We start from the raw sequence: 22,527 nt of genomic DNA, 5'->3' as shown, positions 1-22,527 counted from the left end.
ACTCACAACTCTGGGTCTTAAGAAAACCCACTGTGAACCGTGGACAGTTCAGCTAACCCATAACACTGCCTGGCTCCTCCACCACATAAAATTCCTACCAATAGAAAATCCAGTGAGAACTCATCTCTTTCAAAGTTGAGTAGTATAAATAAATGTCAACCCAGAAAGTATCTATAAAAATAAATCAAAAGGAAAGAATAAAGGGAAGACAGAGACAGGAAGACACAAGTAGAAGGTGGAAGTTCACTCACCAGATAAATGTTACCATGGATCAAATTTAGAATTTTTTTAATAAGCATATTGCCTAGAATTTATTTAAAATAAAACTCAAGCAATTGTTCAATAAAACAAAAACTCAGAACAGAGAGCTAAAAGGGCTCAGGGAAGATGAGACCACAGGAAGAATTGAAATACTGCTCTCAGGAGAGAAGTGGAAGAGAAATAGCACACATTACAGAAATGTAGGTCAGGTTGGGAGCAGCACAAAGGAGACTAGACATGGCTGAAAGTTCACTAAAAGTGTGGGCATTAGGCTTAAGAAAAAAATAAGCAAATGTAAATAGAAATCCACACACACACAAAATTAACAGGATAAGGATAAAATAAAAAAATGGAAAGATTAAATAAATCCAACATATTTAAAATTAGTGTTCCTGAAGAATACAGAATCACTGAAATTATTCTTACACTGACATATAAATAATATTTAAATAGATATAGATGTGTGTGTACACAAATTTTTTCAGAAACAAAAGAAGCATTGCATATATAGATCAAAAAGTCATACCGTGTCCCTGGAAATTTTGAGAATGGTCATCGCCAAAATGAAATTCATGGTCATTGCCAAAATGAAATTCAAACAAGTGTCTGCCAAGGTATAAATGGATAAAGAAGATGTGGTCTGTGTGTGTGTGTGTGTATATATATATATATATATATATATATATATACACACACACATATATATACATATATATATACATATACACATATATGTGTGTGTGTGTATATATATATATATATATGTATGTATATATGTATATACACAATGGAATATATTCAGCCATGAGAAAGAAGAAAATCCTGCCATTTGTGACAACAGGGATGGACCCTGAGGGCATTATGCTAAGTGAGAGGTCAGACAGAGAAAGACAAATACATACTGTGTAATATCCCTTATATGTGGAATCTTAAAAAGCTGAACTCATAAAAACAGAGAGTAAAATGGTTGTTACCAGGGGCTGAGGGTGGGAGGAACTGGGGAGATGTTGTTTGAGGGTTCAAACTTGCAACTGGTAGATAAATAAGTTCTGGAGATGTAATGCACAGCATAGTGATTACAGTCAACCATACTGTATTAGAAACTTCAGCGTTGGTAAGAGATTAGATCTTAATTATCCTCACCACAAAAAAGAAATAATGATTATGTGATGTGTAGAGGTGCTAGCTAATGCTACCATGGTAATTATATTGCAATTTATAAATGCATCAAATCAACACATTGTACACCTTAAACTGACACAATTCATGTGCCAATTATAAAAATGAAATTCAAACAAAATACTGGATTTCAAATATTAAGAATTCTCTGTGCAACCAGGCAAAATAATTAAATAAATCGACCCACCTCAAACTCTTCCCCAGTGAGAGTCAATCTAGAAAACAATAGAGCAAAACCTAAAAGTCTTCATGGAAAGAAAGAACGGGACCAAAACTTTTACTTCCAGCCAAATTAGCATTCTAGTATAAAGGCCATAAACATCTCCTATCATGCAGGTACTCTGGGAATATAATCCCCATGAGTCTTTCTAGAATGTGACTTTCTAGAAGATTCTCAAGGGCAAATTTCAGCCAATTAAGAGCTGAATAGAGAACCTATGGCTAAACTTAATCTGGTTAAGTGAGGGATAAAACTAAAATAAACGTGGGGATTATAGTTACAGAACAGAGTGTAAATGTTTTACAAGCCCTGACAAAGTGGAAATGATAGGACAAAGTTGGGAGAAAAAAATGGAAAGTAGCATAAGCACCTTCACAGCAGGTAAATCAAGTAATAGAATCCTATGTCAAGAACCAGGAAGACTGAGCTTTTACTTTGCTTGCAAGCTAACAAGTTATTCTGCCACGGTTCCAGTGATGCTTACAGAAAGCCCGGGACTCCTGGGTCAGAGGCAAAGCAGCATGAACCTCATGCTCACATCAATTCCCCTCGTCCCCCAAGCCCTATGGGGACAATGCAGAGCAGCCTGAATGGATGCTGTGCACACAGTGGGTCTGCATCATAGCTGAGGAACCCAGAGTTTAGGAAACCCCAATCTTTTATAAGGGGTCTGTTAGAAAACCTGCCCAAACTTTGCCCCATAGGGAGACATTATCTTTATTATCTTGGGCAGCAAACAAATCTTTCCCCTGCCTTGGAGGGTGACATTATATATATTCCAAGGTCCTTTACTATATAAATATTATTGAAAAGATTGTCCCCAACAAAAGCTGATACAAGTCCGGCAGAAACACAAGAGACCCATAGACAATTATTGTCACCCAACCATATAAAATACTTAAATATTTAAAGGTAAGCACTAAGAAAACTCATATAATCACTATAATCAGGAAGTGCATGAGAAAGAGGCAAGTTGAGAGGAAGCTGAAATGTACTGATTTCGCCATAGTTCATAATAAGGAGTAAATGGTATTAGCCAAAAATCACTAGAGTAAGTATAAAGAAACAGCCAACGTGAGAAATAAGGCATGCACCATCGTTTGTAAAAGCCAAATCCCTATTTAACCTTGACATTTCAACTGAAATGTCACTTCCCTATGGAGGCCTTTCCTGAACATCAGACCAGGTTTGCTATCCTTCTTATCGCCTCTCATAGCTACCAAGGTCACACAGCTAGTTAGTGGTGGAGCTGAGATTCAGGCCTAAATTTGCTCGTGCTGAAGTCTGCACTCAGTAGCTTATCTCTGCTGGCTACTCATTGATGCATCTAATTATATTCCATTCACATCTGATAGTACAGAGTTTTGTTTTGTCCTCCAAGTTTTCATATATATAAGTCTTAATTCTCCAATACCCTTGTAATACCTGAGACATATCTTATGTTTCCTGAGCATGGCCCCCAGGACCTAGCACAAAACAAGCACTCTTTAAAATCATTCAATGCATGATATCGAACACAAATGAACATCTGGGAAGCCCACTAAATGCAGATTGATCACACTGCCTTACAGCACACAAGTAGCAGTTTGAAGGAGAAAAGCCAAGACCGACTCTACCTCCTGGTCCTAAGCACTAGATCGTTATCTGTCTCTAAAGAATTATTTGTGAAATTCCTGAGGTTATAAGGAGAAACCATACACAGTCCTTGAAATAGCTTTCAAGGGTGAATAATGCATTCTCTATATTTAATGTATGACAATGCAAAATGCAGAAAATTGCATGAGGTCAAACTCCCATTGCCTGCAACAAGAGATCTTTCTGTCTTCCTGCCAATAAATGAATCACTGGTTATTAAATATTGTTAACCATCTAAACAAGGATCCACAAAGCCTGTGTTCTCTGATCTCTTTGTTTTAAGCCTTCTCCTAATCATGGACATCATCGCCTAATTTAGTGATGCCATGTATCTTGCACCTTTCTGAAAAGTGGGCACCATAGCTCCACTCCCTATAAAACTGGCTACCATGTTGCAATTTGAGGAAAAATAAATCTCACCATCATGATGATAGTCTGTGCAATTGAAGCCAGGATAAAGATGGCTCCGAGAAAATGGAATCTTTGACAGCATAATTTTAACACTGTCAAATTATTCAGCTTTTTTCTTAAAAGTCACTTAATACTCCACACAGACATTACTTTTGCCATCAAATATCACTTTGGAAAAAGTTAATAATTTAGGAACGTCTACATATTTATTAAAAGGCTAATACAGCAAATGCATGAGATGCCATAACCAGAGAGCCCTCTCACCTTGCGAGTTTTGTGTGATTGCTTCAGTCGGCATCATTAACATAGGGCATCAGAGAGAAGGGGGCGGCCAATAAAGAGGCACTCCCAGTAATTAGAGACCAGAGTCAGTATCAACACTGGTATGGTTTAGGAGGATGCTGTGAGCTTTATTTGGTAAAGAGACCTTTCCTATCCAGCAGTAGTCTTATCTTTTACTTTAAAACTTAAATAAAAGATGTTGTTATTGCAAAGAACTTAGTCTTTGGGCCGAAGCTCATTCATAAGGGAAATGCATTTTTGATGTGATGATGATAGTAGTGGCAGTTAAGTGGACTGAGTGCTCACCGCATGGCAGGCACTGTCCAAAGTACTTTACACATGCTGCCTAATTTCCTTAAGTACCACACAATGGGTAATATCGTTAACCCCATTTTACAGATTTGAAAACTGAGGCACAGAGTTTAACTTGGCTAAGATCTCACAGCTAGTATGAGTCATAGGTATTGTAACTACTACACTTTACTGGTTCCTAGCAACAACTACCACCTACAATTCAGTACATGCCAAGCTACAACCTATGCATGTACAATAGCTGCAATTAAGTACATGCCAAAGGGCCCCATGGTAAGCATTTTCTTAGTTGATCCTCACCAACAAAACAAAACAAAACAAAACAAAGAGGTAGATCTTTACATTCTCATTTTATGTATGAGGCAACTGAGGATTATAGAGATCAACAACTTGTCCATAGACACTGCTCCCATTACCTAATTTTTAACTCTATATTGAAATATAAGTCTCAGTACATTAAAGAGTGTTTCCTTTTGATCAATTTCTGGAAGTTAAACTTCTCCTGTTTCTTCTAATGGTAACTCCCAATTCATCTCAGCATACACAGAGCCTTTTCAATTGGAGGGACTTTTGGGGCCCTGGTAGAAGTCTTCCAGCTTCAGGACCCTAAACACATATAACCTGAAGACTGATAACCATGACCCACTGAAATCTTGAGGAACACGTCCGAAGGGGTGTAGAGGCTGGGTGAGACCATGGCATTGGGGGTGGCTTCACTGGGGCTCCAGTTTTTCCGTGCTGTCTCCAATTACCCTGTGTGTAGAGGGAGAGAGGACCAAGTATACCTTGACACAATCAGTAAAGCCTTTGTTTTCTGAGCCTGAGTGATAACTCTATGATTTATTCCATTCCTCTCCTCCAATACATCTCTCACTCTTGGTATTATCTCCATGGCAACTAGGAATGCATCCACAACCTTGACGGTATGTTTGTCTGCCTTTCTACCTATCTTAAGGTTAAGCTTGTTAACCTAAGTGTGTCAAAACATGATGGTTTCCAGCGCAATTTTGAATTAACTTAGTGAATCATGAAATCCTGGGAATCAAACTGCCCTTTTTCAAACCCATGCTATGCAGCTTGTCAAACATGAGCAACTTAGCCTTAGTGAGGCTCAGCCTCCTTCCTCATCTATACAATGAGGATAGAAATATAAGACTATTAGGAGGATTGGATGGGATTTTTCATAACGTATGAAAAATAAAACCTAGGACAATAATTGGTCTTTAGAAGGGCTCCACAAATGTTAGCTCCACCGTTGGAGAGCATCCCTTTGGCTGTATAATGTGTTGACTAAATGGATGTAGCACATGTGTCCCAGGGTTTTACTCTCAAAGGTTTCCAGTTGACTCTCTGTGGGTCATCTCACAAGCCTGGTGGGGAAAAATAGGGGACTTCCAGATTAGAGAACCTTGTGGTGAAACACATTGGTTAAGAAACAGCCAACCTCACACATTGCAATCCAAGTACCTTTGGTTGTTGAAGAGAATTGGCTTCAATTACCAAAATACGCTCGTCTAAATTGCCTCTCTTGAGCTTGAAAAGATTGAAGAAAAGGGCCTCTTTCCTATCTTCAGGTCTTCAGGGATGGAAAGAATGAAGCCCTCCCCTCATCACACCACCCAGTAGGAAGCTGGAATGGCTAGTTTTCTTCTGGGGATTTGAGATAAGAGACCTGAGTGAATGATCATGAATGTTCAGCTGTTCCACAAGAGGTGCCTCACGATGAGCCTCAAAATAGGATGAAATCTAGGCAAACCTCCCAGATGTGCACTAATTGGAGCAAAACCTTTTCTGTAACAAATGGCAAAGCTAAGGTTTTTGTGCTGTATATTTTTTTAATGGTGCTATATTCCAACTAATAAAAAAAAAGATGCAAAATCAATAATTCCTACCTTCCCCAATGTACACCATCTAGCCTAATCAAACCCGTTGACTTGCTGCAACCCACATGAGGAACTTGTGTACATAGGTCTTCACACCTGCCTCTTGGAATGCTTCTCTTCACTGCCACCCCACTGCCCATCCTCTAATCCCAGAGCATTGTCTAGCCCTTCCATGCGGTTTTCTCCGAGAGCAGCTGCTCTCACTGACGTCTGTCTTCAGAAACCCAAAGGAACTTACCATGCCTCTGAGCAACGCTTCTTACACACTGATTATTTACTCATTTTCTATAACTAGGAATTGCTTTTCTTCACAACTATTAATTATTTAAATACAAAGACTATGTCAGATGTTTTTTCCACCTTTTCACAGCATAATAGGCCCAGTAAATATTTGTTGGTTGGTTAATAATGACTTCTGTGTAAATAAATACTGCAAAATTTGTAACAAATGATCAATTCAAATACTTACAATAAAATATTTCTTCCCCATCCCTCATCTTAAAAATACAGCATTTTAAAGCCAGAGGGAAGATTCCTCAACCAATCTCCTCATTCTTTAGATGAATCGACTGAAGCTAAAGAAGGTGAAGTGACTTGATTAAGGTCACACATCTAACTAGAAGCCAATTGGGGCCAGGGCCCAGATCTGCAGACTTCTGGTGATGTACCCTTTCTGATACACAGCGCGATGCCCCAGGGTTACACTCTACTTGTAAGTTGGTCATCACATTTCAGTAGAGGGAAGACAGACTGGGAGCTAGATGGCATGGGGCCACATCCTTGTTCTTTCACTAATTCATTCTATGGCCTTGGGAAAATCATTTAACCCTTTGGCCTCAGGCTTCACAGCTGCAGGAGGAAAGATGCATGATCTAACTCAGAGTTCAGCAAACTACAGCCCACAAGCCAAATCTAGTATACACTTGTTTTGGTAAATAAAGTTTTACTGGCATACCCGTTTATTTACCTATTGTAAATACCTATAATGGAAGAGTTGAGTAACAGATAACAGAGACCATATGATCCACAGGCAAAAATATTTACTATTTGGCCCTTTGCAGAAAAAAATTGTTGACTCTCAATCTAACCTATATGTAGTACAGTTGTATGAATCTAATGTATGCAAGGATTCTTTTCATCTACAAAGTGCTATATCCACATTTAAAAAATCATTGTTATTGACAACAATAGCAGCAATAGCAATAGTAAATCATGAAATATCATTTGCAGTAAAGGCAATTAAAATTTTCTTTGTTTGGGACTTCCCTGGCTGTCCAGCAGTTAAGGCTTCGTCTTCCAATGCAGGTGGTGTGGGTTCAGTCCCGGGGAACTAAGATCCCACATGCCTCCAGGCCAAAAAACCAAAACATAAAACAGAAGTCATATTGTAACAAATTCAATAAAGACTTTAAAAAAATTGTCTTTGTTTAATAGGTGGCATCTACATGGTGTATTGCTTGATATGAGATCACCTCACCTCACCTCACTATTGTTCATAGTAACATGTTTTTGCAGAACCAAGTGACAATTTTAACAGATCCAGGAATATTTCAGAACTAATTAGATCATTTATATATAAAATATAAAACAAGTGTTTTCAGAAGAACATCAGGTCATCCGTGGAGAGCATCTGCCCTCATTTTCATCACTAACCTGGCTTGCTATGTGGGTACCATCCTGTGTCACAAGTACCATGTAATGGAATTAACATTCACCTGGAAATACTGACTTGACACACACTGACCTTTGACTATTGGCTCTGTGACTCTAAATGTATTAAGCTTTTCCACTGATGTTTTTGAGAGGGAGATTGGTGGCTCACAGTGGTTTTCCCCTGCCACGTACTCTGGGCATGGACATTAACCAAGGAAAACAAACTGTTCTCAGCAAAGTGGGAGATTAATCATTGGCCATGTCCAACTCACTGCCATGGTAATGACACAGGATTTTATCCTAAGAATTACAGCAGTCATTGAAAACCCTTAGAAGAGCTCTTCCTCTGATGTAACCACAATGTAGATAACGGGTTGGAGGTGCAAGAGCAGGTGTGGGAACTGGCTAGGAGGCTGTAGGACTAGCCCAAGCAGGAGACAAGAATGACTTTGACTAGAGTTGTCATGGAGATGGGGATATGCAAACCATCATGAACAAGCTGAAGCTGGGGGTGATGTGGGAAGAAGCAGAGGAGGCAGGGCAGGCACTGGCTTTGTGTTAGCCCAGATCCAACCTAGTGCTGCACGAGGGCGGCTAGCGAGAATCCAGCTAGATTGCATTTCCCTCAAATTCATCTCCTGCCCCTATTTCTAATGGTCTTAGAGGCCCATAAAACCAATTCCAATTAGGGGTCTTTATTCCTCTCCAATAAATCTTAAAACTTTCATTTGATTCAGTAAATTCTTAACAACATCTTTTTATTTGCCTCTTTAAAAAGCCATTTTTACATGATGTAAATATAACAATTATTTAGTAGTGATAAATACATTCCTAATTAAACAACTATTTTATTACTTATTAACAGCTTAAAAAGTCTGAGATCCGTCGGGAAATAAATTATTTTATTTACAGGAATTGGGCTGAGAGACCTGATCTTCCTGGTGCAAATGAGTCAGAAATGACCAATATAAGTAAGATGAAGCAGGATTTATTAGGCTTTAAGGCTGGGGTTCCTGTTTCCTTTGAAGTATTACTCTGCCTGTATTTGTATATGCACGTTTGTGTATATGTGTGCGTATGTGTGTGTATACAGAGCAGTTTGCCATGAAAGATAAGAAATGTCTATGTGATATGAATCCTCTCCCACCTCCATCACTAAAATATTCCTCTGAAATTTCTATGTCAGAAAAGAGCCTGAAACTTCTAAATGTTAAAGGCAAATACCCCTCAGAGAGATGAAATAGGGAACTTTGATCAGCTATTAATGACTCAATGGAAACATACATATCTTCGCCAATAGCTGAGAATAAAGCATTGAGGCCATGGGAGTTTTGATGAAGGATATGTTCAAATCACAAATTGCACTTCCAGGCACCACGATGGAAATATCTAGAATACTGGGCACTACTATGCTGTTGGTTGGGGGAACAGTAACCAAAGACCAGATTTTCAATTTTACAACTTTGCAGAGGCCAGCCCTGACTCCTAACCAAATCATATATTAAAGTTGGGCTTTATTTCTGCCCACTTGGACAGGCTTGTCTTGGCCCAGCCCAGTGCCCCAGAAGTTGACTGTCTTTTTTTTTTAACTTTTTATTTTATATTGGAGTATAGCCAATTAACAATGTTGTGATAGTTTCAGGTACACAGCAAAGCGACTCAGCCATACATATACATGTATCCATTCTCCCCCAGACTCCCCTCCCATCCAGGCTGCCACGTAACACTGAGCAGAGTTCCCTGTGCTATACACTAGGTCCTTGTTGGTTATCCTTTTTAAATACAGCAGTGTGTACATGTCAATCCCAAACTCCCTAACTATCCCTTCCCTCCACCCTTACCCCCCTGGTAACCATAAGTTCATTCTCTAAGTCTGGGAGTCCGTTTCTGTTTTGTAAATACGTTCATTTGTATCATTTCTTTTTAGATTCCGCATATAAGCGATAGCATATGATATTTCTCTTTCTCTGTCTGACTTACTTCACTCAGAAGTTGATTGCCTTTATGTTATGAGAACGAGGTTTCTAATAGTGTGGGACATTCACAGTCTTGTGAGCTTGTTTTCAAATGACAAGAGTGGACCTGTATAGACCTAGCCACACTCTTTTGCTTGGATCACCTCAACATCCAAATCTATGTAAAGAGGCTGGGACAGGGACTGAAGTGTAGGCCGTCTGTGCCCATGTAATGAGAAAAATGATCTAAATTTTGCATCCTTCTGTTCAGCCATTTTTTTCATCAGTTCATTCATTTATTCAACTATTCAACAGCTATTTCTTGAGCACCCACCTGTGCTGGGCCCTGTGCTGGAGACTGGGGATATGGGTGTGAGAAAGACAGCCCGGGTCCTGCTCTCATGAAGACAAGACCCAGTAGTAGACCGAGACTGAACTTCATTGGAAACATGTCATCCATCCTAGAAGGGCAGGGGATAGTCACCAACTCTGTCTCTGTTTTACCATGTGACCTTGGGAAACTCTCTTGCCCTCTGAGCCTCAGGTTCATTATCTGGGCTTTCGACCAGATGCTCTCCAAGATCTATACCATTGTTTCTTGTGGCCTCCAACCAAACATGACCGGCTGATTGGCAGCCATGCTTCTCTGCAACACAGATACATCTGGGTTCCTAAGAAACACCTCTGGGGGACTTGGAAGTGGGTGAAACGATGTCATTGGGGGTGGTTTCACTAGGCATTCTGGCTTTCTTTCCATTCTTCCTTCATTTTTCTAAATCTCTGCTCTGTACTGGCTAGGCAAAGGAAGATGCATGCGCCGGCACTCTCAGTGTGTTTCTTCTGAGCCTAAGAATGATAAGACAAGAGGAGGGGGGTGCAACTTAAAGATTCTTTATCCATCCTGATCACTTTTCAGGGAACTAATCTAAAATCCAGGGGGCAAAGTAACTTGATTAAGATCCCACAGCAAAAAGGAATCAGTCTGGGGCCAAGATGTACACCGCCAGGCTTGCAGTGGCATGCTCCTCCTGACCCCAGCATGCTGCCAGTGTTCCCACATCCTGGTCACTTGGTCCTCATGGTCTAGGGGGAAAAGAGTAAACTGGGAGTCCGTGCTCTCTCACCAATCCACTGTGCAGCCAAATCACTTAACCCCAGTAGCCTCAGTGCCCACAGCTGCAGGAGGCCAGATGTCGTAATGCATAATGCTGTTGTGCAAACAGAATGCAGGTCAGTGGTCAGACAAAGGAGCTTTTAAACTCAACAGTGCTACATCCCTGCAAACCACTGGAATCATTGTTGTGGAAATGGTAGCAGTAGTAATAGCCATAGTAAATCATGAAAGATAAACTTCACCCAAGCCCATCAGGATTTTTGTCCATTAAATGTGTGGCAACCAAACTGCCTCTGTGGTGTCCACAAAAAATGTTTTGTAAAACTAGATTATACCTTTGAAGATTTCTGAAATATTCTAGGAACAATTGATCTGAAGACTTGTGTACAAAACATGAGTGGATGTCGTCAGATCAGCAGCTCAGCCACGTAGGGCCTCTGCCACCACTTCCATCACTAATGTGACTCACCGAGGACTCCTCCATGTGCCATAAATGTGTAGTTAGACCTCCCACCTGAGACTCTGACTTTGGAGCAAACTGACTTTCAGTGTTCATATTTGTTGCTCTAATGAATTGGATTTATTATTATTATTATTAGCATCATTATTAGCATGGAATTAGCATTAGCATTTTTGAGAGGGAAGTTTTTGCCTCCAAGTGGTTGATTCCCTGGTCTGTTATGGACATGCTATTTCCTCAGTTCAGGAAAATACCGTTCTCAGAAAAATAGGAAAATTAATCATTGGATCCATCCAGTCCCCTATCCATCCAGCCCTTGGGAGAGGATTTATTTATGGAAAGTGCCAGCTTCAAAGTCAGAAAACCAGTTTCTGCATTACGTTCCAAATTCCCCAAATACCTATCTGAGTCTCAGTTTTCTCCTTGAATACATGGAGCCAATATCTTCTTTTTCCCCTCCTCATAAAGGGTTTTGAGAAGAAAATAAAAAGCAAAAGTTATTATAAACATGGAATGTTTAAAAAGAATGAAGTACATACCAAGTAGTTGTATAATATAGAGAGAAACTAGCCAATACATAAGTCTTTATCTTGTGCCAGACACTGTTCTAAGCACTTTACATAAAATAAACACTATTGACTAGTAATAATAATAAAGAGGAAGTTTAATAGAAATTTATCCATATGGATGTTCACAATTTTCAAGCAAAGCATCAGCACTTTTCAGCTCTCTCCACGCACAGCTTGTCTCAATTCCAGGACAGGAAGTAGAAGAGTTGCTGGGCCTTGTGATCTGTAGGAAAATCTGTGCAGACTGTTCTACCCCTACAGGGCCTTGAGTGATTGGCTCCTCACCTGAAGTCCTCAGTTCAGCAGATGGAAAAATAGTCTTTCCCACAGGGAAAGGGGAAGAGAGTGAAATTATTTGCTCTCCTTCTGATATAATTCCCCATGTCAGGATTATGGTGTCGGCTACAGTCGTAAACCCCATGGATGAAAAGATAACTTAAAATGCACATTTCATTCCATTTGTAGGTATTTCAAAGGACCTCAGGGTTGATGAGACAAGACGGTAATAACATGCCAGTTAGTTAAAGAACCAGAGGATTGAATGGCTTTGTTCAACTACTGCTGAACTGATGTGCCCACATATAGAAGATTTAAAATGCTGGCTCCCGGGCGCAGGAGCTAAATAAACCCACTTTGTTGTTGTTGTCTTTGTTTTCTTTCCCCAGAAGGTAATATCTACCGTGTAATAAGTGGAAGTTTCTCCAACACAAACAGCCACTAACAACTTCCAAAAGGGATGGGGCCCAGCTGGGGCCAATAGAATGCGCGGTCTTGTCGATCATTGGTGAAGATAACATAAGAACTAAAAGAAGAAGGAGACTGCCCGGCAGGTGAAGGCCTACGAGAAGCAGCGGGGCGCCGGGCGTGAGAAGCAGAAGGAGCTGCAGAGGGCGGCGGCGCAGGAGCCGGCGGGGGGCTTCCTGGAGAAGGAGGCGGCCACCGAGAGCCGGCCCCTCGACCCCTTCACGCCCAAGGCCGCCTCGGGGAACTACCCAGGTGATGCCCCGCAGGCAAGGACACGGACAAAGCGCTGCCCAGCTTCCGGATCCCGCCGCTGACCCCTGAGGAGAAGGCCACGAATCAGGAGAAGCCGTCGCACCTCGTGACCTGCCCCACGTTCGGGAAGCGCTGCGCATGTCTGCACGCCCCACCTGACGCCCGTGTGCTTCAGGCCGCTCCACAGCTCGGTGGGCCGCGTGGGGCTCGTCACGCGCAGCGAGCACTCCCTGTGCGCCGGGACCCGCGAGCCTGAGCAGCGCTTCGCCAAGAGCCGGGCTGCAGTCCTCTGGAGCCGTGGTCACCCTGGAACGCGTGGAGAAGCCGGTTCGCAAGGACCACGTGGACCTCGTGAACCGGAGAAGCTCGTGGACCGCGGCATCATCGTGCTGCTGCGGCTCCGGAGTGAAGCTGCGGGTGGAGAAGTCCAGGCCACTACGGTAGCTGGTAAGCTGACTGGCTGTGGGCACAGCCTCCATTTTGTTAACTGAGCACATCTCGTATGCCTGGCAGTGTATCGGGTGCTAGCTGGGATTTTAAGGGGAATAATGTACTTTCTGCCCTCGGTAATACCAAGCTGCCGTTTCTTGAGTGCCAGGGTTGCTGGGCACTGTTGTAAGTATCCTGTATGTATTTGTTAATAGATCCTTATTAGCGGTCCAAGAGGTGGATGCTATTCAAAAAGTTTACAAATAATAAATGCCGGAGAGAGTGTGGAGAAACGGGAACCCTCCTACACTGTTGGTGGGAATGTAAATTGGTGCAGCCACTGTGGAGAACAGTATGGAGGTTCCTCAGAAAACTAAAAATAGAACTACCATATGATCCAGCAATTCACTTCCTGGGCATATATCCAGAAAAGCTGAAAACTCTTACTCAAAAAGATATATGCAGCCCAGTATTCATAGCAGCGCTGTTTACAGTAGCCAAGAAGTAGAAACAACCCAAGTGCCCATCAACAGACACTTAGTTTAAGAAGATGTGGAATAGATAGATGATAGATAGATAGTGGAATATCACTCAGCCATAGAAAAAGAATGAAATATTGTCATTTGCACCAACATGGATGGACCTAGAGATTATCATAGTAAGTGAAGTAAGTCAGAAGAAGACAAATACATGATATCACTTATATGTGGAATCTAAAAAATAATGCAAATGAACTTATTTAGAAACAGACTCACAGACATAGGAAACAAACTTATGGTTGCCAAAAGGGAAAGGGAGGGGTCAAGGGATAAATTAGGAGTATGGGGTTAACAGATACAAACTACTATACCTAAAATAGATAAGCAACATGGATTTACTGTATAGCACAGGGAACTATATTCAACATCTTATGATAACCTATAATGGAAAAAAATCTGAAAAAATATATATGTAACTGAACCACTTTGCTGTACACCTGAAACTAACACAATATTGTAAATCAACTCTACTTCAATTTTAAAAAAAAAGAGGAGGATACTATTATTATCATCACTATACATATGAGGAAACTGAGACACAGAGAGTTTAAGTAACTTGCTCAAGGTCACTAGCTAGTGATTGGAGTTGCTGGGCTTTGAACCCCAGCAATCTGGATTCAGTGCTCAGGAGACCAACCACTGCACTCTACCACCTCTCCTGTGGGAGAGGGGATATAACAGGCACAGGCATGATCACCCTTCGCTCAGTGCTACCCAAGTGGTTTGCAAATATGTGCTTCAGAAAAGGGACATGGTTGATCAAAGAAGGCTTCGTGGAGGCAGAAGACTGTAACAGTCTTCCCTCTTTCCTTTTTGTTATGAAGCGTGTAGAACTCCACGGGCAGGGATGGGTGGAGGTCACCTGCAGGTAGTGGGAACAGCGTGAGCCAAGTCATCCTGATACAGAACACTGCTTCTCACACTTTGATGTGAATACAGGTCACCTGTTTATTGTTGCAAGGCAGTCCAAGCACAAGGGGTGTTAGTGAGACTCCAACCAGATGAGGCTTTTCCCCAAATTCATTATCTGCCCCTGTTTAAAATGAACATGCAGGCACATAAAACAAGTCCTATTAGGGTCTCTTTATTCTTCTCCAAGAAAACTTGAAACGTTCATTTGACCCAGTAAAATTCTTAATAACCTTCTTTTTATGTCCCTCTTTTAAAATCAATTTTATGTGTTCTAAGAAAAAATGATTAATGACTAGTGAGAATGTTTCCCTAATTCCACAGTTACTTTCTTAAACTTCCCAACTTAAAAATGCTTCAAAAAAATGCTTCAGATCTGAAATTTGCCTAGAAAATCAATTATTTACTTAATGTGTGTTATAATTTTCTTTCAAATAATTATCTAAGGGTTGGAAAGAAAACAAATTGGGCTGAAAAGCTCAAGTGTGTAACTTTAGACCTGATCGCCCTGACAGAAATCGAGAGAATTTGTCACTATGAAATGAGAAGGATTAATGAGCATCTGTGAGTGAGGCCCTGGTTTCCTGTGGAGGGTGTGTGTGTATGTGCATGTGCATATGCACATGTGTGTGTGTTTTCATATAAGTGCACTGCGTGTGCACATGCATATATGTGTACCCATGGATGATCATTAAAGAATAGGTGTCTTTAAACAAGAGGCTCATGTTCAGCCCCAGTGGCTGGGAGTTGAAGTAAGTGCCTGTGTGGCAAATCCCCACCCACCCCCGCTGAAAGATTTCTCTCTGCATCTCTAGGACAACACCTGAAATGTATGTGTTGTAGCTAACTCCCTAGACAGGTGTAGGATGTTTTAGTCAGCCACTGCTGATTCAGTGAAAGTGTAATTATCAAACACTCTGTATTCTCCCACAACTGGATTCCATGGGTCATGGGAGCTTTGCTGGAAGACATGTTGGAATCATGAATTGGGACCTGGGCTTTTCAGGGCACCTGATGGGACAGTGCCCTGGGCACTAATTAGGTAGCAGCTCTTGTAGACTGAAAAACAAATGCGCAGCCTGAAAGTTGAGAGCTGTGTTTTACTCGGTGGACGTTCTGAGGAGACAGGACTCTCAGATCCCTCTGAGGGGTGCTCTTAGGAGGCGAGGGGCGGGCCAGGATGTATAGGAGTTTCTGCAACAAGGACCAGGTAGTCGGAACATCAGAAGACTACTGTTCATTAAAGAAAACCAGACATCTCAAATTAATGAAATTAGTGCTTTTCTATGCATGGGACAATGCAAAGTCTGGACTCATTGAAATCACTCCTTTGATACGCGCCTCAGCTATCTGGGGCCAGTACCCTGTGTTTTCACATCCTGAGTCTCCTCAGGGTGCACTGTTGAGAGTGGCTGCATCAGTTGGCTGCTAGACGGCAAGCATTCTGTGTCCATCCTGCGTTCCCTCAGGGCTCCCCTTCAGGGCGGCTGTAATGTGGTGGCTTGATGGCTGCCACATCCTTTGTTTACTGATGTGGCAGGCGGCATTTTTAGTTCACACTCTGGTACAGGTAACCAAAGACCCACTTGGTTAATTGGTCAGCTCGGCAAATTTCTGGGGACCCATTCCGTCTCCTAAATCATACATTAAAATTAGACATGATTTTTTGGTCCTGTGGACAGTCTTCAAGGCTTAGCTTGACACTCCTCACCACTCCAGAATTTTTCTTTCTTATGGCTCAGGCAGAGTCAGACCCAGGGCTATCTTCCCTAGTAGGAACAGGCTTGACATTCTTTAGAAGATTTGCAAATAATCTTCAAACCCCTATGTCCCCTTGGGATACCCTACTACCTCCCCCAGACTAATTAGGATACAAGAGAAAAGCCCTGGGTAGAGATTCTGCCTTCTCTTTCTCTCTCTCTCTCTCTCTCTCTCTCTCTCTCTCTCTCTCTGTCTCTCTCTCTGTCTCCTTTCCCACCTCAAGAGCTCTCTCCTTCTCTCCCTCCCTCTCTCTCTTTTTCTCTCTTTCTCCTTCTCTCTCCCTTTTTCTCTTCTCCTTTCCTGCCTTCACCTTGCTTATTTACATATTGCATCCATTTTCTCTTGGCTTACTCTTACTTATCCTCAAGCCTCAGATTTATATCATTTTTTTCTGAAAAGTCTCCCCCAACCACCTCTTCAGTCTCCCACTCCCCAAATTACATTAGGCACCATCCTCTGTTCTCCCTTTATCATATTTATTATTTTATCTGGTAATTATCCTCAGATGGGATTGGCATCTGAAATGGGGTAGGGTCGGGGAGCAGTCTTATATAGGACTGAATCTTCAAATTGTGGAATCTGTTACTACCTTCTGGTAGACAGTGTCAGAATTGAATTGGACTGTAGGACACCCAGCTGGTGTTCAGAGAATTCCAATTGGAATTGAGTGCAGAACCTTTATAGGAAGCCACACATATCTTTCTTCTTCATGTGAATGTTCAGCTGAGCCTTCTCCTGAATATGAGAAATGGTCCTTGCCATATACTTTTTTATTTTTATAAATTTTATTTATGTATTTATTTATTTTTTGGCTGCGTTGGGTCTTTGTAGCTGCGCGTGGACATTAGTTGTGACGAGCGGGGGCTACTCTTCGTTGCGGTGCACAGGCTTCTCATTGCAGTGGCTTCTGTTGTTGTGGAGCACAGGCTCTAGGCACGCGGGCTTCAGTAGTTGTGGCACGCAGGCTCAGTAGTTGTGGCTCTCAAGCTCTAGAGCGCAGGTTTAGTAGTTGTGGTGCACGGGCTTAGTTGCTCCGTGGCATGTGGGATCTTCCCGGACCAGGGCTCGAACCTGTGTCCCCTGCATTAGCAGGCGGATTCTTAACCACTGCGCCACCAGGTAAGTCCTTGCCATATACTTTTGAAGGACCGTTATTGTCAACCCAACACCAAATAATACTGTCATCAGCGAGGTAGATGCTAAAATGGAGAATGCTGACCCCTAGCTAAGATTAGAGTAGGAGCGGGTTACCATCTGTTAAGAGCTCTTTGGGTGCCAGACAGTGTGCTAAATGATTTGTATACATTATCACAAGCGCTATGGGAATCTTATTCTCTCTGTTTTACAAATGAGAAACAGGCTTGGAGAGCCAAGGTGACTTGGCCAAGGCCACACTGCTCACACACAGGCAAACTGGGAATAAGACTGATTTATCTGTCTCCACATTTCACGGTTTATCTGCTGCTCCACACCACTCTGAAACCTCAGTTAATCAGAATGTTCAGGGAGTGTTGTGATGGAAAGGGCTTGCAGTCTGGATGTAGAAATTAGTGTGTGTTGAAGGCGACCAGTTTTTAAGTGTTGGGTTACATTACTGATGTGAACCTGTCTGTTGTCATTGCTTTCTCCCTTAGAGAGAGGACAAAGGTAGATAATACGCTGAATAATTGGTTATTTCCATCAGAAGCGTGCTGGCTAGTAAACACTACATGCATTGTTTTTCAAATCCTACCTTCATGCACAGAGTCCTGAAACTTACACATGTGTACAAGGGTCTGCTCCCCTTGTGTGAAAAACAAAAAGTCTTTTTAAAAAATTTTATTGAATTATAGTTGATTTACAATGTTGTGTTCAATTTCTGCTGTATAGTGTAGTGACTCAGTTATAAATATATATATACTTTTTCATATTCTTTTCCATTGTTGTTTATTACAGGATATTGAATATATTTCCCTGTGCTATACAATAGGACCTTGTTGTTTATCCATCCTATGTAAAATAGTTTGCATCTGCTAATCCCAAACTCCCAATACTTCCCTCCCCCAGACACCCTCCCCCTTGGCAACCACAAGTCTGTTTTCTATATCTGTGAGTCTGTTTTTGTTTTGTAGATATGTTCATTTGTGTCATATTTTAGATTCCACATGTGAGTGATATCATATGGTATTTGTCTTTCTCTTCCTGACTTCGCTTAGTATGATAATCTCTAGGTCCATCCGTGTTGCTGCAAATGGCATTATTTAATTCTTTTTAATGGCTGAGTAATATTCCATTGCATGTATGTATGTATATATATATATATATATATATATATATATCTCACCTTCTTTATCCATTCCTCTGTCGATGGACATTTAGGTTGTTTCCATGTCTTGGCTATTGTAAATAGTGTTGCTATGAACATAGGGGTGCATGTAGCTTTTCAAAGACAATGTCTTTGTCTGGATATATGCCCAGGAGTGGGATTGCAGGATCATATGGTAACTCTATTTTTGGTTTTTTGAGGAACCTCCATACTGTTTTCCATAGTGGCTGTACCAATTTACATTCCCACCAACAGTGTAAGAAGGTTCCCTTTCCTACACACCCTCTCCAGCATTTATTATTTGTAGACTTTTTAATGGTCATTCTGACTGGTGTGAGGTGGTACATTGTTGTTTTGGTTTGCATTTCTCTAATAATCAGCAATGATGAACATCTTTTCATGTGCCTGTTGGCCATCTGTATGTCTTCTTTGGAAAAATGTCTATTTAGGTCTTCTGCCCATTTTTCAATTGGGTTGTTTAGTTTCTTGTTATTAAATTGTAGGAGCTGTTTGTGTATCTTGGAAATTAAGTCCTTTACCTGTCCATCGCATCATTTGCAAATGTTTTCTTCTAGTCTGTAGGTTGTCTTTTCGTTTTGTTCATGGTTTCCTTTGCTGCACAAAAGCTTATAAGTTCGATTAAGTCCCATTTGTTTATTTTTGCTGAAAAGCAAAAAGCCTTAGTAGAAAGATGCTAGTAGAGGAGGGAACACAATGTGGGTAGAGGACCTACAGCCTCTGCAGTGCATGGAGAATGTGCATCACACAATGGGTCCCCGTATTTCTTGCCATATTTCAGTAAAAGAGAAAATAAGAACAGAGTGAATCATGACAGAATGGACAGTGGATCAGGTCAAGAGTTCCAGCCCCAGTTCTTCACTTCCTTTTTGTGTGACCTCGGGTGAGTCATTTTATCTCTCTGGCTCTTGCTGAACTCATCTCTAAACTGAACAGTTTGGTTTAGGGGATATGTTACATCTATTGGAGAAAAAAAATAAATGGATAGTGATTCCCCTGGGAGTAGGAGGTGTGTAATGACTGAAAGAGAGTGTGAGGGGGCGGTTTGAGTGGTAATCTTGACCTGACTGCTGTTCCAAGAAAGCGTTTATTTACTTCGTGAAATGTCATCAGTCTGTAAGCTTACTATTTGTGCACTTTCTATACGTACTTTATTCTTCAAGAAGAAAACTTACATTAGAAACAAACAAACCAAAAAATACTCTAGGCACTTTAAATCCTAATTGGAAAAAAAGGTCAAGTATAAACATAGAAAAATGTTTTTTAAACTGTTTAAACCCCCTATGAATCTTCATCTCATTTGAAGAGATAAGTAACTATTAGAAAGGGAAAAAAAAAATAGCTCGGCTCCAAATCATGATAGGATAGTTTGGACGGCAAATCATCCTTTACATGGTCACCTATCACAAATTTTCCTTTTGAAATATGATCTGAATACTACATAGTCTGATTTGTTTTAATACCCCCTATTCTGAAGCATTATGATATTTAATAAGTTGAAGTAGGAGGCATTAAGGTGAAACCTACTGTTACCAAAACCACAGAATTCCAGCAGCAGCATTGTTACCCTATGGTTCTATGATCCCACAACGCAATATAATGAGACTTAAAGGGTGTCAGGACACGGGGACACCAGGCGTGTGGGAAAGGGATGACCATCAGTCCTGTGAACACAGATCACATTTAGATGAAGATAACCCTTTCTTTACCATTAGAAGCAACCTTCTATTTTCGTGTAACCTGAGTTTGCAATGAATGGGGTGTAAACAGTTGAGGGTTAGGAGGAAGGAACTCCGATACTTCAGACACTGAGGCAGCACAGCAGCTTCAGCTTATGAAACAACAGCAGAGGAATGGGAATCACTCCGACCACTGTGGGACAGAATGCCAGCCCTTGAATCAGCATATTTCAGAGGTGGCCCTCAGGCAGGCTTGGCAACAAAGCATATTCTCCAGCAGAAGTCAGCACCTAAAAAGACAAGCATTAGTGTTAGAAAACTGATGGCTTATAAATGCGGATTTATGAGAATGTAAATTGGTACAACTGCTTTGAATCCAGGATTGCTTTACCAGCAATCCTGGTAAAGTTGAGGATATGCATCCCTTGTGACCCAGCAATTCCCCTCCTCGGCTTATACCCTATAGAATCCTGCCCACAGGTGCCCACAGCACACGGGTAAGATTGTTGCTAGCGGCATTGTTTGTAATTCCGTCAACACAAGAATGGATACCTAAATTATGATACATTTGCACAACAGAGAAGATGCCTGGACCAGAAGGATGTGTATCAACATGCATTTGTCTCACAAATATACTTTTGATTATAAATGCAAGTTTCAGAAGAATACAATATGATAATATTTTGTAAATTTTTAAAACAGCCAAAAAATACTGTAGTTTTTTTGTTAGGGATCCATACATACGTAGTAAAGATACAAAGAGTAAAAACAGGAATGATGAACAAGTTCAGTAACCTCCCTGAGAAGAGACGGGGGATGAGGGGAAGATTCGAATAGGTAGAAGCATGAGACGTTCATAGGCGAATCACTATGATAATACAATTCATCGTATTAATCTTTATACCTTTTTGTATATCCAATCTTTTATGCAGTTTTTTAAAAATTTAATTGAAAAAATAAGAGTGAGATTTACTCACTCATCCATCCATCCATATGTTCATTTATTCAGTATGTATTTATGAGCATCTACTTTGTGCCAGGCACCCCTTTTCAAAGAGGAAAATGAGAAAAGTAAAAAGGATAGTCACTGACCTCAAAGGTCTCATCAGGATAAAGAGACACACAGAGAAACTTAGCCAACAGTGTAAGACTCCTTCCTTTTACAGTGAAGGAGTCTGTGTCGAAAAGGAAGATACAGCTTGGGGCAAAAGTACACACAGAACCTGCCTCCCAGGCATGTGGCTAAAGATGAGGGTGATCATGGGAGGAAAGCAAACCCAGCTCCACGGTCACAGGACACAAAGCTCACATTGGATTCTTGGCTCCTCTTCCCAGGATGCAGTGATACCCATCATCCTGGCAAGTGGTCCCACTCAGGCGCCTGAGCTGTTTTAAACAAATTCTGCACAAAGGTGATTTGTGCTGTGTTGTGCTTCTCTTTCAACATAAGTGTCATGATTCTTGGCGTAGAAGTGTAACAATGATAGGGGTACATTCATCAGTTATTCTAATGCCTTGTGTTTGAAGAGCAGTTTGAAGCTATTTTTCCCCAAGACTACTTAATATCAGAACATATTGGTTCAGACTACAGCCCTCTTTTGTGCTCTCCCTCACAAAAAGAACCGAGGAATGCATTGTAGGAGGACCCAGCTGTCCTTGTTACAACCATTTGTGGGGAACTGGGTGGGGTATGTACCAGACATTACACGATACCAGAAACTGAGCAAGGCGGGAAGATGGGGCAGTGTTCTGTCAATTCCAAGGGAAAAAAAAATAGCCTGCAGTGTTTTTTTCTTACAACCTATGTGATGCTGGTGACAGTAATACCAGTAAACTAAATAAGGAACGATATACATACATATTATTTGAGTCATAATTCCAGAGATGTCCATTATCATTAAATGGCATGCAGAAAGCCCAGAAGTAGTTTATGGTAGAAAAAATATGACTCTTTCAT

At 41.2% G+C, this 22,527-nt stretch overlaps 1 pseudogene; it reads left to right on the top strand.

Moving 5' to 3' along the window:
• The first annotated feature begins 809 nt into the window (after positions 1-809).
• LOC132351064 (nitric oxide synthase-interacting protein-like) overlaps positions 810-22,527 on the top strand; it is a 60,170-nt pseudogene continuing 38,452 nt past the window's right edge.

Source organism: Balaenoptera ricei, chromosome 16 (assembly GCF_028023285.1).
Source record: "Balaenoptera ricei isolate mBalRic1 chromosome 16, mBalRic1.hap2, whole genome shotgun sequence".
Taxonomy (NCBI): Eukaryota; Metazoa; Chordata; class Mammalia; order Artiodactyla; family Balaenopteridae; genus Balaenoptera; species Balaenoptera ricei.
This window is presented reverse-complemented; position numbering and strand designations above follow the sequence as displayed.